General features: G+C 41.2%; 1 protein-coding gene across 2 annotated transcripts in view; it reads right to left on the bottom strand.

Moving 5' to 3' along the window:
* LOC117759009 (MAM domain-containing glycosylphosphatidylinositol anchor protein 1) overlaps positions 1 to 17,002 on the bottom strand; it is a 172,980-nt gene that overhangs the window by 125,158 nt on the left and 30,820 nt on the right. The gene's annotated exons all lie outside the window — the stretch shown is intronic.

The following is a 17,002-nucleotide window of genomic DNA, read 5'->3' as shown; positions in this document are numbered from 1 at the left end:
CTCTCACTGATCCTAAATTCATGCCCTTGCACCACATTCAAGTCCACTTCACAATACTGAAGAAACAACAGGCTGTGACGGCAGCAGCAGAAATAATGGATGACAGATGCATGATGGGAGCTCTCTGCAATGGCGACAACTACAATATAAAGTCTGCACAGCACTGACCCATGAGGGCTGGCTGGCGTGCAAGTAACCTCAGATGGCTTCATCTCCCTTATGATGAAGGGAGACAGGAGGGGGGAGGGGAGAGACAGAGACGGAGCGAGGGAAGCAGCGGGTGAGGAGAAAAAGGCTGGAGAGATGTGTGAAACCCCAGAGAGAGGCGTGGGGGACAGCCTTGCACAATGATGTGATTATCATTGATTCACAGGGCGAACAAATCTTCACTGTTCTCTACAACTGTTATCATTGAGCAGACGGGAGGGAAGTGGGCAGGCTGTTCACCTTAAACCTCAACTCGATCAGACATAACAACGCAGAGCGCGATCTGGAGCCAGAAAATCCAGTTCAGAGCGGGAGAAGAGTCTGAACGTGTCTCTGTGTGTTGTCGTTTGTGGAACAAGCCGAGCCGAGTCATTAATGGCTTTAGGTACTGGGACAAAGCGAGTGTGCCTGTCCACTTACATTTCTGCATCCTCAAGACACAGTGGAGGAAATAGAGACGAAGGAAAAGACTGCAGGTCAGACTCAGCTCCGGCTGCAACCATGTGGTTATTTAAAAACCTGTGAGATCCTCTTTTTATTTTGCTCCTAAACACGCTACACAATCTTTCACCAGGAGAAACCCCTCGACAGCTGGTGCCCAAACTATGTTTGATCACGCAAAACAACATGAGAAAAGATACGGTGAATCCTGCCACATCAGGCTGGAGAAGGTGAAACAATTTATATTTGTGAGAATATCGTTTGAGCCTGAGGGAAAACTAACCAAGCCCCAACCGAACCCAAGGCAGTCTGTGTTGTCTGTATGAACGGGATGCAGTTAAAGTATAAGCTGCACTGAGTTAGTGTTACCCTGTCATTCACACACATGGTTATTGCTTGTTTTCCTCAATGACAGACATGTGAAGTGTAAACAGCAGACGGCACCTCACCGCTGCATGTACCTTCACCACCCGGCCCTGCTGTTGCCTCGCTGGAGCCTCCCCCAGAGGCTTTCCCAGAGGCAGAGTGGTAAATAAGGCTCTTAAAATAAAAGTGGGCATTTTGGAGATCTTAAGAAAATATCACAGCACATCAACACCTGACTGGCAACTGAAAAGAATCCTTTCAACATTTTTTGCTCAGCTATCATTGTGTTGTCGTTGTTTTCTTGAAGTGCACATTTTGGAGAAGAAAAGAGAAAACGGAGAGTTTGCGGTGTGATTCCCACGGTCCGTGTATTGTATCGAGTGTGTGCTGGTAAAGGCTGTAGAAATAATGCGAGTGAACGCCTGTTTGAATATGAGACGTAATAATCTCCACTATTATGTTTGAGGAGGCCATCCACAGAGCCTTCAATCATTCGCTCCTTCAGTCTAATCATGATTCTTCCATAGACCTCCTCAGCGTACTACAGCCTTTACTTCTCTGTAGCCACATGCAAATACACACACACACACACACACACACACACACACACACACACACTTACAAACTCATACCACAAAACCCACAGCATACACAGTATACTTCATTACTCTTGCAGCAGCTTTCTATATTTAATCAGACCGCTTTTCAAGTTCGCTCCTTCATGTTATCTTGCTCGCTGGGTGAAAAATTAAAAAAAATCAAATGCACTTAATGTAAAACCCGTAAAAAAAATGATCACATGATGTAAATATAAGTTCAACTTTAAATGCTACTCTCCAAGTTGTGGAAGATATCAAGTGATTTAGTTTTAGTATTAAAGAAGAAAACTCACATTTAATCCTAATTTAACTGAAGGAGTTTGTCTGTGCACTGTTCAGCTCAGCCTCGGGTTCACACGTGGGAGCTGCCCAGTATAATTACAGTTTTTATCTGATGGATACTGAGCAGATCCAGTGGTGCAACTGGGGGTTAAGGGCCTGGCTGAAATGCTCGTTGATAACAGCTGCTCTGGGAGGTGAGATCATGTCTTATTTATGTTTCCCTCCCTCACATTTCCCTAGTTAGCCTACATTTGACCAATGAATAAAACTGTGACCTCTAGGCTCCAGCCTCCCCCGGTGCAAATCCCACCGAATCAATCGATGGAAACGTAATGCATGACAGGGTAAAAAGCCTGAAAAACACTGTGGGGCAACAGCGCTGGGATCCGTGGAGGTACACTGCGCTAAATCAGAAGAACGGGGGGGCTGATATAAATGGTGGATAATTGTCTCCTTACAACTTATTGGCGTGTCGGCATTAGTTTGCCGTCGAGGGAGGGAGGTCGGACAGAGCAGCTCCTCTGTCTGCTCTCGCCTCCAGCAGTTTAGCTGCTTCAACTGCCTGATGGACTAGAGAACGGGAGCCTGAGAGAGGAGGGGGAGGAGGAGACGGCAGCAGGAGAAAGAGAGAGAGAGGAGGAAGAGTTGAGAGTGGCAGCACAGAGGATGAGTTAAAAAAAGAAGGAGAGAGAGGAAGAAGGAGGTGTGAGAGAAGCAGAGACGTGCAGCAAACTAACGGGAAAGAGAGGAAAGTGAAGGTGAAACAGATGAATACATGTGATACAATAACAGATATAGAAGAAGTAGATGGTGATAATAGTAAGAAAGAGTAAGAAGGTGTAGTCATCCAGAGAAGACAGACTCACAGCTATAGGCCAGAGGGAGGAGAGGCTGCATGGGGATCAAGGCTCGTCAGTGGGGCAAAGGCAATGAAAGCAAAACAAAGGAGTGATGCAAACAATGCAAGAACACTCAACAGGTTTCAGAAACACTGACTCTATCTTCTAGTCTCACACTCTCACACTACACAGTAACTTTGCAGATATTCACAGAAGTGATATTTGCAACAATATTTCCGGTTGATTGGAGTAGTAGAGTAACATAAGATATAGGTTAAGACCGTAGATTGTATAAAAGGTGGACAACACACCTCCCTTGAAGCCAAAACATCCCTGATACAAACATTTGGACCCAGAACATTTGGATGGAGTCTGAGTATCGAGATCCCACCGATACTTGTTGTTGATTGGCCCTGAAGTTCCCCTGTTCTGTTAGTAGTTCTTATTTTGATAAACCATTCACTTACGACCAATACTAACATTATTTGTGTGACAATTTAGTAAGAATTGTCACACAAATTGTGAACTGTGAACGTGTCATTGAATCTAAAATACAGATCTATATACAAAATCATGCAGTTTAGTTATAAAAATACAGGATCCTAAAAAGGCCACAAAAGAGGAAAGGAATCAATTATCTAAATAAGGCCAAAGATCCAATAGCGGAGGGAAAAAAACAAGTTGACACTCTTTACAGAAATACTGGCCCCGTGCTGTGTCCCACTAAGAAGTGCATCAATCCAGTAAGTAGGAACTAAGACCATCAGTCATAGAAAGCTGCTGTTTTGACAGCAATCTATCTGACTCTGATTATTCATCGATCACAACTGTTCCGGGGGATGCTGATTGAAAGTGTTGCCCGTGCATTATTGGAAACTTTCTGAGACATTCAATGCACATTAGTTGAGAGTGAAACATAACTATCGGCAAATGCCTCGTCTGATTAATTGATTCGTTGCCACCTGCCATGTTTGTTTTTGTTGAGAGGACAGGACATCTCTCACTGAAACTAATGATGAGACAGGAGAGCTGGTGTCAAACCGCACTGGCAGCTTGACAGAGTGTTGAGCAGTGCATTCGACTGTGTGTGTGTGTGTGTGTGTGTGTGTGTGTGTGTGTGTGTGTGTGTGTGTGTGTGTGTGTGTGTGCGTGTGTTCACTGGTGAAAAGTGAGCGAATGTAGCCACATGCATGTGTCATCGTCCGTGTGTTTTCATGTACGTTTTACTGTATCTTGCCGGAGGAATCCCACAGAAGGCCGCGAATGCTGTCGAACATGAAGTCACGCACAGGATGATTGATATGCGTAGTTACTTTATGGGAGCTGCTCATGCATGCTGATGAGCTGTGTCTCAATTCACTTCATTCACAAGAGACCGTTTAGACGCATTGGCCCTTCCCCTGCCATTACCAGCGGGAGGGAAAGGAAAGGAGAGGAAAAGTAGAGTAAAATAAGGAAAGGGAAGGGAAGGGAAAGTAAAAAAGGAAATGGAAACAAAGGTAAAATAAGGAAAGGGTAAAAAGGAAAGGAGGGAAGGAAAGGAAAGGACATGAGGACAGGGAAGGAAAGGATAAACAAAAGATAGGAAAGGAAAATAAGAAGTTAAGAGCAGTGGAGGGTTGTTAGATACCTAAGAGAAAAGTCACAGACTGTATCGATTAACTGCAAAATAGAGGAAAGTGTTCATCTCACCCACAGAAACACCAATCACACGCCAACACACAAAAAGAAGCAGCCTTATGACCGAAAGTGCGGGTGACTCATGTTGCCTCAGCATTTTATCAGGATTCTTCTTGGCAGACAGGATGGAGGAAGATCAAATGGTTCATGTCACAACCCCTTTCTTTTCATTTTGGCTCGATTGGAACTCTAGATATCAAAACGCATCGGGGAACATTGATTTAACTTTTGACCTGACAGTTAAATGGCCGTTATAAATGAAAGGGCCGACCCTAGGTAACCTCTTTGGTGCTTTCAGTAGACTGTAAATTGCTGATCCCCTGCTTACACTCCCATATAAACACACATCAAGGAAGAAATAGATTTACTGTATTTTTCTATTTATAAGTCTTCTTTTTTCCAAAAAATCCTTAAATACACCCTGGTTTTGAGTATACTTCCATAAAGTCGGCCAAAATGTTTCCCTGTACCACTAAATACACACAATCTTCCTTAAATGAGCAGAGTTTCTTCCATAAAAACATGAATTTCATTAGGGCTGATTTCAGTGGCAGGTTTCCAAACCCAGATTGGGCCTGGATAAACACCAGCAAGCTGCCTTTCTTTTCTCTGCCTTGCGTCTTCTAATTTGATTCTGGATTCGGAGCCAACAACATCTACATATCATTTTACTCTCTTTTTTTCCTGAGGGCAGATTCAAAGGTGGAAATTGGGGGAGATAACTGATATTACTGATCTCAATTTGCATGCACATCCTAATGAAGTCTAGTCACTTCACTATAAATAGAGACAGATATTCAAACATTATTCACATACCTTTTTCTTGTGAGTCAGATTACAAAGTGTCACGACTTAGGCTGATTACAATTCTTTAGATACCATAGAAGTTGACGAATACGAAAACTTAGAGAGAAAAAAAGCAATATATTTGACCTTTTGCCTCTATGCAAAATCGTGGGATTTGTATTGTATAAAACAATCAATATTGAATCATGCAATGTTTGCTTGTCACGGTATTTGGGCCATATTGAGGGGGGAAAGAATCTTATAATTCGAGAATAAAGTCGCAATCGAATGAAGAAAAAGTCTTAATATGTCGAGGTAAAGAGCAAGGACAACCGGTGCTCGTTGGAGTTTAGATCCAAAATCTAGAACCAATCTCATCGTTTGTTAAACACTATTAAACCTCTTTGAATATCAAGCAGATCTAACCAATCAGAGTCAGTTAGAGTCAGTTTCTAACACAATCTTTTCCAAGCCCTGATACTTATGATTATGTAGTGCTGATGAGTCAAAAGATGAAGTATTTTATTATTTGTGAAACCCTGTGAAAAAGTAGAACTTGATGCTCCACAGTCCTAATTTGAAACCAGGCGACAGGCTGATCTTCTGATATCTTCTAAAATGACACGGAGCCTCACATCACTACTTTACTCTATTACATTACAACTTTATTCTGATAATATTACAACATCATCAGAATATAATATTCTCAAAAAGATTTTCTTTTGCTTTTCAGAGGCCCTTACAATCCATCATAGATTAGATCTTGGCAAGGTGAAAACATATCTTAAACTACATCTAGAACATAAACACAGCCTGATGGCTACATTCGGTCGGTAAAGTAAGAAAACCCAGATATCACCAGTTCGAGATCACATCAACACCAAGAGAGATGGTGAAGGTGGAGACAATAAGGAGTAAAATGTGACACACACACACACACACACACACACACACACACACACACACACACACACACTCGCAGAGCGTATAAGAGAAACTTCTTTTCTAAATTAAATACTCAATCTCTGTATGTGCTCACCCTCTCCTCACTTTGACTTGTATTTTATCTGTTTGATGCATGGATTCATCTACATGAATGTTAGCATGTCTCCATGCATGTGTGTGCTGTTGTTCATGTTAATGTGTGTGTGTGTGTGTGTGGGTGTGTGTGTGTGTGTGTGTGTGTGTGTGTGGTTGTTGAAGCTCAACCACTGCTTCCTGTTAACTCGAGGAGGAAACAAAATATAGTGAGCCCTGTTTCTCTTAAAGCGACGGTAACCTACATAACTGTGGAAACGGCCTGTTCCAGAATATCATGCTTACATCATCAGGAATTAAATCAAAGGTTTATTAGCTGAGTTTTAACAAATTACTCATAATATACTTATTCATTATGAAATACAGTTTAATGAAATACAGACCATTCATTTATTAAAATAAAACATATGTATATATGTATCTTGGCTCCCACAAAGAGGTGTGTGTATTTGGTTCAAATTCTACGACTGTTTTGTTTTCTATGTGGACGACTGCTGGAATATTCAAGAGTGAATGTGCCAACAGTACAGACATGAGGCCAAAGCCAACCTCTACAGTAGAGCTTTGATTAAACTTTCATTTATAGCATCCACACCAATCAACGGCTCCTCTAGGATCATGAAGTCAGCAGGTCAGGGTGTGTTTGATACAGTGTGTGATACATGCTGTAATACAGAGTGTGTGTGTGTACCACTGTTTGTCGGTGACTGTTTTCAATCACAGTCACTTTAAGAGGACAAAGAGATTGTCCAATCAACAACAGTGTCAGATAACAGCAGAGGCTAATAAATAAAGGAGGGTCGTCGGAGAGCACAGGGTAAATTTGAGAATCAAGAAAAAAAAAAATGTAATGGAAAAGAGAAAGGGAGAGGCAGCGGTTTCCTGGCAGCACTGCAGACTTCATATCCAAGTAAAGTGGACCTTTGAAATATTGTTGGTTATAGATTATTGGCAGGCAGAGAACACGCAATCCTTGAGGAAAGGGACGAAAGAGAGAAATTCAAAGGACCGCAGTGTTGTCTGTAGCGACTTTCCTTTAGACATAACTGAGCTTTTTTTTTTAACATCAATGTGCAGCTTCAGAGAATCCCCCCCCCCCCCCCCCCCCCCCCCCCCGTGATGACCCCTGGGCTCCTCTCTGGGTTTGATGTGCTGCTAATCTGTACCTCTGTTTGCTCTGCAGGTAGCTGATTAGCGTGATCTGCAACACCGGTGGCGCCCTGTGTGTTCCAGGTTACGTAAGTCTTGGCTGCAGTCTCAGCGCTTCCTCGGTCTCCTCTCCGCAGGCGCCCGGCATCGTGGGCCTTTTCTCACACCCGAGCCTCCCCACTCGCACTCCGTCACAGGGTGTAAATCTGTTTGTAGTCACGCTCACGACTGAAGGAAGCACCCTTCTTTAAGGTGTAGGGTATAAATACAGCGGCGAGCTTCAGGATTAACTTCCCTCCTCTCCAAGGGAACGTGGAACTGTCGTAACTTTTCCTAACCACTGCTTTTTAGTGAATTTCCCCAGTGTGGGATCAATAAAGTCTTATCTTAGTATCTTTTTCCACAGTAGTATTTAATCCTTAACAAAAATGTAACCTCTGCATATTTTTTCTTGCACCTTACATCACGAGCATGCGGGCATCCTTCAGGCATTCACAGGAAACACCACCAATTTTACTGACTAACCCTCATGTTTTAGATATTTAATTTGGCATTTAAATTAGTTTAATTTGGTTAAATACAATCTGCTTTTTTCACCTTTACCCATTGCGTGTTTTATTTGTGTTGTGGCCAACTGAGCGAGGTAATGTCGCCTGCCTCTTACCTTACATACCTACTGATGTAAGCTCTAAGAGATTGTGTAAGAAACTGACTCTATTCATAAAATTTGAGATATATATTTCTGTTTTACTTTGGTCTTTGCTATTAAGATGTCAAATGGACAGTTGATCAAATATTACAGCACCAACCAAGGGGAAGGTCAAAATCCATTGACAAACATCGACAAATGCCCTAATATTAAACACACATATTATATCATATTATATCTGTTAAAATGGGATAATACTGCAGGGCCGAGGCAATACAAGGCCACAGCCAAATAAAGAGCTACATTTATATTGCTTGTGAAATAAGACAGAAAAAGAAGAAAGGAATAAAAATGCAATTTGAGGAGAGGATGAAGTAAAGGGAAATGTGTGACAGGCATCTTTTTGTGAGAGAGCTCCATTCTCAAAGTCTGTCCTACGAGTGTAGACTGTGTATAAATTGACAGGCTGAGAAACAGGAGGAGGGAAGAAGGTGTAGACAGTTTATTTTACACCAGCTTATTACTATTGAGTTTCATGAGAACAATTACAGGTTGTGTTGATCTCCAACCCTTCTGCACACAAGAAGACTGCTCCAGTATCTGTTAATCTTCTCTTGTCTGTTACTGTCCGCAGGTGAAACTTGCTTTTTCTTTTCTCCTGCTGCCTATTAAAACGGGATCTAATCAGTACATCTGCAACATATCTGTCTGCACAGGTTGCTTAATAACCTGTTTTATTTTCTACCATTTAACACTTGTAATTGTGTGTTGCATTCACTGCCAACACGCTAGAGACTCGCCGTTTACTGTGCCTGAACGCACAAGCACAGGTGAGCACTGCAGCTGCTGCTCTGCTAACATGCTTCCTTTGCTATGAATGTTGTTGAAAGACTAATACTAGTACTGATAAACTGATGAACTGGTGAGTTTGACAGTGTCGTGCAACATACCCTGGTCAAAATTGGCCTTCAGGAGAATAACTATTAGATTACACAGTGTGTTATTGACATGCTGTATAAACTGCATTTTGGAAATATTACCAATAATTGCTTCACAATTACAAACCTCTATCCCTATCTTTCATATTAAACATTTAAAAAACGCCTTGTATATGTTAATATTTCTACTTTCATTGTTCACAAATTTCTATTTCTATTCTTATCATTATTAGATATTTCCCTTGCGCTGCTACTTCCTTGTGCTGCTGCGTCAATTGTGGATTTCCTCTACCGTGCATCAATGAAGGTACACCTGATCTTATCTTGTCTTATCTTATCTTGTCTTATCTTTCTAAAACAATATATTGTTGCTGAAATTGGACTGAAGTCGGTTTTTATTTATCCCAAAGAAAGGAAAACATTCTCTATCACCTTTATTTTGAACCCTAACAACACATGAGTCTGCATCTGATATGTTGATTAGAGTTCAATGTGCTCAGACACAGTCTTAAACGCACAAAAACACACACACACACACGTGCACATTGCTTACATATGAGATTAGAGATTAGGTGAGATTAGTGTTGCTAAAAACAAGAGTAGCTCTTCGCCTGAGGTAAAAGCATCCTGGCTTCTGACAGTTTTGTTGAATTGAATAAATGCAAAGTCACCACTTTGGCAAGTGTTATATGGTTTAAATTTGGTTGTTTTGACATAAATATAAAATGATACTAGTTTTTGATTGTCTATGTTATTTGATCATAGCTGAACCAACAAGACACAACCCCTCTACGCCTGCTGTCCCATTTCACCTCACCATGCACTCTCTGTGAAGTTTAATATCAAGAAGAGAGAAATTAATCGTGACAGACAGAAGAAGAGCAACACACGAGATGGAGCCGCCGCTGATTCACGAGTCATGCCGCCTTTTAGAAAAAAGTAGACGTGTAGCCTAAGCCATGTTTCAGATTTGCACTTCACACTTCCTACGTCATCATTACCACAGGCCACTGGGTCTCTCAGGGCAAAGAAAGCATCTGTTACGACAAGACAATTCAATGAGAGCAAAGGAAAGAGGGAGAAACAGGCAGAGGACAGTAACAGCTGGCAAGGCTTCCAAACTGCAACAAAGATTGTGTTTCTGCTGTGTGTGTGTGTGTGTGCGTGTGTGTGTGTGTGTGTGTGTGCGTGTGTGTGTGTGTGTGTGTTGTGTGTGTGTACAGCATATGTCACACACACCACCTTAGGTATAACATATGGTCATTGTCAAGGAAGCTTTTGGGAGCAGGATGGGCACGATAAGAAGACAAAAGGAAAAGTGTCTCTGTTTTCCATTTTCTGTGATTATACTGCGATGGAGAGGAGAGGACAAGTGGTGTGGAGGAGGAGAAAAGGTGTGGTGGTCATGTGCCTCACATCATCTGTCTGCCTGACTGTCAGCCTGACCTTATTCTACTCAACCATAATGCTCACTCTGAAAGCACACACACACACACACACACATACATACACATGTGCGTTCACACACCGATCAACAGCACCAGATAGCATGAGGCAGACAAGATTTGACACACAGTGGCAGCGAATGAACTAAACAAGAATTATTGTGTGTGTGTGTGTGTGTGTGTGTGTGTGTGTGTGTGTGTGTGTGTGTGTGTGTGTGTGTGTGTGTGTGTGTGTGTGTGTGTGTGTGTGGGTGGGTGCATATCCACAGTAACTGCAGCAGAGCAGCCGACAATGCCTGCCGGTCAGTTCAGGTGAAGTAAGAAAGGATGGACTGAGAAATGATGAGAGGAGAGTGAAAAGAAAAAGGAGCGCGAGAAGAAACGCTTGAATAAAAGGTCAGAGTCAGAGCTGGAGGTAAGGAGGGAGGCAGGTGTGTGCATCTGTGTGTGTGTGTGGGGGCGGGGGGTGTCCTTACAAGTCGAGTGCAGACAAGATGTAGAAAAAGAAAAGTGGCGAGATATTATGCATTCTCTCTGTCATGCCAATAAAATGACTGAAATTGGAAAATTGAAAATGACAGAGAAAAGGAAGCAGACTCAGTCGCAGACAGAGAACGGCTGAGACAGACTCAAACACAGAGAGACAGAGGGAAACAGGCTGAGGTAGAACAGTTTACACAAGTGCGATGTGTAAATCATGCAGGGAGGGAGAGTGAGAGAATGTAAAAAGGAGAAAGAATTAAGAGCAGGTAGAGGTACCGACTAAACGGTGACACCACTGACAGTAAGAGACAGAGAAAAAGAGGAAGAATGGAGCAATTACCTCACATCTTAAACAAACCTCCCTGTGAGCCTGTCACAACAGCCCCACTCTGGATAGTGATATTAGTCTCGCAAAGAGCCATTGAAGCCGTTTTACTGAAATAATACTTCATTAATGTGTCACACTTCATTTCACACAGGCCTTTTCCAGCTGCTATCAGGATTTAAGGAAGTGTTGGCTCATAATGAAGGGGGGTCCTCACAACAGTGAAGACAGAACGCCAGGAATCATGTTCATCGAGATGGACAGAGATGGATGGATGGATGGATGGATGGATGAATGGATGAGTGGATGAATGGATGAATGGATGAATGGACAGAGATGGATGGATGAATGGATGAATGGATGAATGGACAGAGATGGATGGATGAATGGATGAATGGATGAATGGACAGAGATGGATGGATGGATGGATGGATGGAACTTGAGCAAAACTTTGTCTATCATGACCTCAGCAGTAAGAAAATAATACACCACAGCTTAAATCAAAATGGTAAATGATTTTAAACGACTTCTTCTTCGACTTCTGGAAATACTTGTTTGCAACGTGTGTTTGATTGTGTGTTGTATTGTGTTTTGGCTTATGAGAGAGAAATAAAATAGTGCTGACTGATGACACATTTTTACCAATTGGCACAAGCTACGTTGAGCCAATTGGTAAAAATGTGCAGAAAATGTTACGTCAAAACAATGATTTTCTTCTTCACTGAAGTTTCCAAAAAGAAGAATAGGCAGATTCCTGGTAAATCAAAGTAAAAAAGCACTTTGTATTAAGGTGTCCCATGGATGTTCAACTTGAACCCCTGGTGACTGTGAGGGTGTATATTTATAAACATTATTCCTTATTTAACGTGTCACTGATACAAATGCTATGTTAATGTTCATCTAAAGTTCTCTAATCTAAAAAAGCTAGAATGGCCGCCCTGCAGTTGCTTGCCTCCACCAGTCAGTTCAGTTTCAGATCCACCAGATGTTCCTGACATTCAGAATAATACGAGGTCAACGTGACCTTTAACCACTGAAATCGAATAATTTCATCTTTGCATCAAAGTGCCATTGCATGTGATATCATGTCTAAAAGAACACAAGGTTACCGTGACCTTGACCTTTGACCGTTTACCATCAAATATTATCAAAGTCAACATTTTTACCAAATTTGAAGAAGGCCCCTAAAGTATGGTAAGATGTTGCATTCCAAAAACATGTTTTATGTTCACAGTAACCTTGACATTTGACCTTGGACCACAAAATTCCAATTAGTTCATCTGAGAGTTCAAATTAACAATTAAAGAAATTCTCTCATGGCATTCCTGAGATATCATGTTCACGATGGGGCGGACGGACAACATAATGTCTTCCACTGGCTGTCACCAGCATGAAGGAATAAAGACACTGGGAAATCAGAGTTCAGAATCTGTCAGAGTGAGGCTTTGACTGAGTTGGTGTCATTCATGAGGATACAAGAACTAAGAGAGTACATGTTGCAAAGCTAAAATTCTGTTTTTTTTCTGTCCCCGTTAAGAGGAGTACATTTTTAGACACGATAAGTGTGTAATGTAACACTGTCTTCTCTCTGCTTAACTGCTAACTGTTTATCATTCAGAGTAAGAGAGCTGTGGAAAACTGTTAAGGTGTAAGGGGGCTAACATCTGGGGCATCTGGCAAAGACGAGCCATGATAATTACAGTTACTGACGGTGCGTGTTTGTTTGTGTGTGTGTGTGTGTGTGTGTGTGTGTGTGTGTGTGTGGAGGAGAGGAGAAGGCAAGGAAAAATAAGCGAACACGGTTTGTGAAAAAGTAAATCTGTCTTATTCCAAACCAACTCATCTTAATAACACGCTTACTAGAACTCTGCCCTTGATACAGGCTGCAACATTTTGCTAAGCACGACTGTTAGCAAAAACACCACATGGCTGATTTATAATACACAACAAACATAATGTTGCCTCTCTGCAAGTGGACATCCCACTTCTTTAGCATCATGTCCAGTGTGAACAATGTCCAGTATTTATAAGGTGAGAGGAACAGAGCTGGACAGAGAGGACGAACGAAGGGGGGGAAGGTTTCAAGTGGGAGAATTATTTTGTCACTGATGTGAACGTGAGAGTTCTATTCAAGTTCACTGTGCTTTGCAATTGGAATTGTGGGTAATAAGACGATGTGTTTGAATGAACACGCTTAACACACATGCCACATACAGATGCGCACAAATGCTGTCCCTGACCTTGTTTTCAAGAAAAACTGAATTGTGAAAAGTGAAAAACATCTTTGTGTGTGTGTGTGTGTGTGTGTGTGTGTGTGTGTGTAGTGCCATCAGCTATGATGAATTATCAGCTATAGGCCCTGCCCTGGATGAGCCCTCAGATGAAATTGGAGCAGCGAGCTGTGAGCTAAAACCTGACAGGGGTAACTTGCCAAGGATAACCTTGATGTGCTTTTTGGCTTGAAAGCCAAAGATGGGTCAGTGGGAAACACAAGGTGAGGTGTGCAGGTTAATCTGTATGAGACAACTTGTTTGTTTTTTTTACTTGAAATGCAATGTTTGTTGAGAAAGATGATATAAAATCTACTATAGCAGACATGTGCTGCCATGGTTGTTGTTTACAAATCCAGTAGATCTAGTCTGAGCTCTCCCTCTCCCTATCCTCCAGTTGACTTTCGCAAACACATGGTTGAAAAGCGAGTATATCTGCAGCCTTATCCTGCTAAGATTAATTTGGTGCGAGAGCGTATCCCTGCATACGCTGTAAAGACAGCACATCACAGGACCAACACATATACACAAAGATTTGACTAATATTTTTAGTTCACATACATGGTACTTGGTTAATACAGAAACACTCCACAAAGAACATTATTATTATTATTATTATTATTATTATTATTATTATTATTTATAGATTACAGTCTCACTGTGACTGGCTGACAGACACATTACTGAGTGCAGCTATATCTCACTATATACTGTAGATTTCCTTCCACATGATCATTCTCCCCCTGGGCTACACAAGCATCACTTATTTTGCTGGGAGGAAAATGATGTGAGCCTCTATCTGTTCACGTGGTTTCAAAAAGACATGTCGATCTGCATAAGTGGAATAATTTAGTGCTACTCCAGCCAGCCAGATCAACCAGCTGTCAATCATGTCTTTTGTACAGTTTGAAGGAAGCCAACAGTCAAACAATACTTAGAGCTTTTCTAAGATTATGAGTTACAGGATGTTTCCAATACTGTCAAAATGAAACAGTTAAAATTCTTCTCTAGTCAAAGAGTTTGTTTGCCTTTGTGTTTGTGGAGTGAACATTCGGTTGATTTAACTTTTGTAGACACCTGATGTCTGTGTTTCTCAACTCATGAAAAACAGAGGATGTCTTGGACTCTAAAGCTTTGAATTTATTTTCAAGTCAAGTTCTTTTTTCCCAAATTGGGTGGTTTGGGGATATTTTTCTGACATCTTAGAGACTATAGGGGTGCAGTGATCTGATGGTGATATCTGCCAATGGTCCAACACTGACTCAATCAGATATCTGTGATGACAGGGCCAGCCTATGAGGCAGAGCTATTCAGTTCAGTTCTATGTTATTCCTGCTATTTTCAATAACAGCACTGGGAGACCTGTGCATTTTGCTCGATTCTACAGCTAACATAGTATGGAGATATTTTACACTTGATTTAATTTAAATTTTTTGTGATAATTACTAACAATTCAAACATTATACACAGTTTTTATAATTGTCATTATGATTGTTGCAAATTTAAAGCAAAGTCAAGCCGAATGTTTCCTTAGAACAGAATCAGGATCGAGGTTTGTTTCCAACATGGAAGGGATTTGCTGTTGCGTGCTTTGTAGATTCATAAATATGAAAAATGTAAAATAGCAAACAATATTAAATAGGAAAATATTATAAGCAATAGCGAAGGATTGTTCAATATGTTGTAAAATAAATGATTCCAGTCTCTTCCACACAGTATGACGTGCAGCTAATTAACTAAACACTGGTACTCGGTCTCAAAATAAATATTGTTGATCTCTACTAGAAACTTGGGGGGAAAAGCATTTTTCTAGGGATCCTTTAAAATGTCTTCTGACAGAGTAAACAGTTCTTCAATAGAGAAAAGATCCTGAACAGAATAAACTCTCGAAGACAAACAACCTTACACTGAAAGCTTTACACCGTTAGCAGGTATCCATGTCAGTCTGCCTGTCTGCTGCAGGTATCTTAGATATCTTTCACTATGATAAGGCCTCTGTCCTGCATGACACATTTTAAGTTATGCATGTGAGGATAATATATTTCAGCTAAACTGCAATCCCATGCAGAGAGAATTACATTGAGGACAGAAAGAGATCCCTGCGGATTATTTGCCAACTGACGACACATCAGATATGGCCTTAGCAGACAGGAATGAACGGTAAGCCCCAAAGCTGATTGCCAGGGCAAGACATCCACATCCAATCACGAGCTTATAGAGGAGAAATATGCAGCCAATTGAAACACAAAGCAAAAATGGACATCTGTGCTTCTTGACTGAGTGCATGGTGATGAGCGAACACTCAATCTGCAACATGCTCCTGCTTTCTTTCTCTCCAAGGTAACTTTCTTCTCACGGAAAGTATTGACTGAGATTGTTACGCTAAAACTACCAGTTTGAGTCTTTTCATCTCTTTATCTCTGCGAACATTGCCAACGTATACTCAAGAGCACTTCGTCCATTAAAAGGAAGGTAAGAGAGGCAAAGTAGCAGTATTGTACTGCAGAGTCATTTGTTCTGCGGGGGATAATTGTCGATTGTATCCATTCCCATTGCAGACAAAAGCCAGATGTTAGTGGGTGTTAGTGGGTTTTTTAACCAGTGGAAAAGGGGTTTCATTGTTGTGGTGAATTCTTTTAAACTGTGGTTAGGCAGTGTAGCCATGCATAGTCGGAAAACAGAGCTTGGAGGGTTCCACTGGTTGTGAAAGTGCTGCTGGCTTGTTTTGCTGAGGCATTTCTTTACAGGATGAAAGACAATATTTCCCAGAATTGCAAAATAAGCCACAAAAAAACAAATATACTCTGCGACTAAACACTTTTGAAAGACAGACAGTGACTCACCCTGTGTTATTTAACAGCAAATTAAATATTAAGCAGCAGCTGAGAACAGTCAAACTCAACCCCCCCGAGAAGGTTGGATAGTAAGACAATAACAGATTGACGGAGAGGGAGATAAGAAGCGGAATGATAATGAGAGGCAGAGAAAGGACAAGTGGTGGAAGACAGAAAAAAATAACAAGATATGAAACTGACATCAATGTAAATACAGTGTGTAGATTCACACAGTAACTACAGTGAGTCTGCTTCCCTGCACTCACCCCTCAGTCAAAACTCCCAATACTGCTCACTTACTGTGTGATTAAAACGTAAAATAGCTAAAACCACACAATTATGGAAGTTGAAAAAAGGCAATTGTGTTCTTAATAACTCGCTGAATATGAAATTAGCTACAGAGGATGCTTCTCTGAAAGGAAGAAAGGACTCACACTGAGTGCTGTTTCTGATACTTCAGAAGGGTAATAATTCAATGAAAAAATGTATGAAATTGGTCATGGGCGAGTAATTCAAAACAAAAAAAATATGATTTAATCAACACAATTAACAGAACCAGTCCAGTGAACAACAAAGGGAAGAAACAGCTACAATGAGTGTAAATGCAGCAAAAACAGATACATAGAGGAAGTCAGCTTGAGTTTGTTTTGCATGTTCCATAACAAGCACAA

This window comes from Hippoglossus hippoglossus, chromosome 3, assembly GCF_009819705.1.
Source record: "Hippoglossus hippoglossus isolate fHipHip1 chromosome 3, fHipHip1.pri, whole genome shotgun sequence".
NCBI lineage: Eukaryota > Metazoa > Chordata > Actinopteri > Pleuronectiformes > Pleuronectidae > Hippoglossus > Hippoglossus hippoglossus.
The sequence above is the reverse complement of the archived record's forward strand: the minus strand, read 5'-3'. Positions and strand labels throughout refer to the sequence as shown.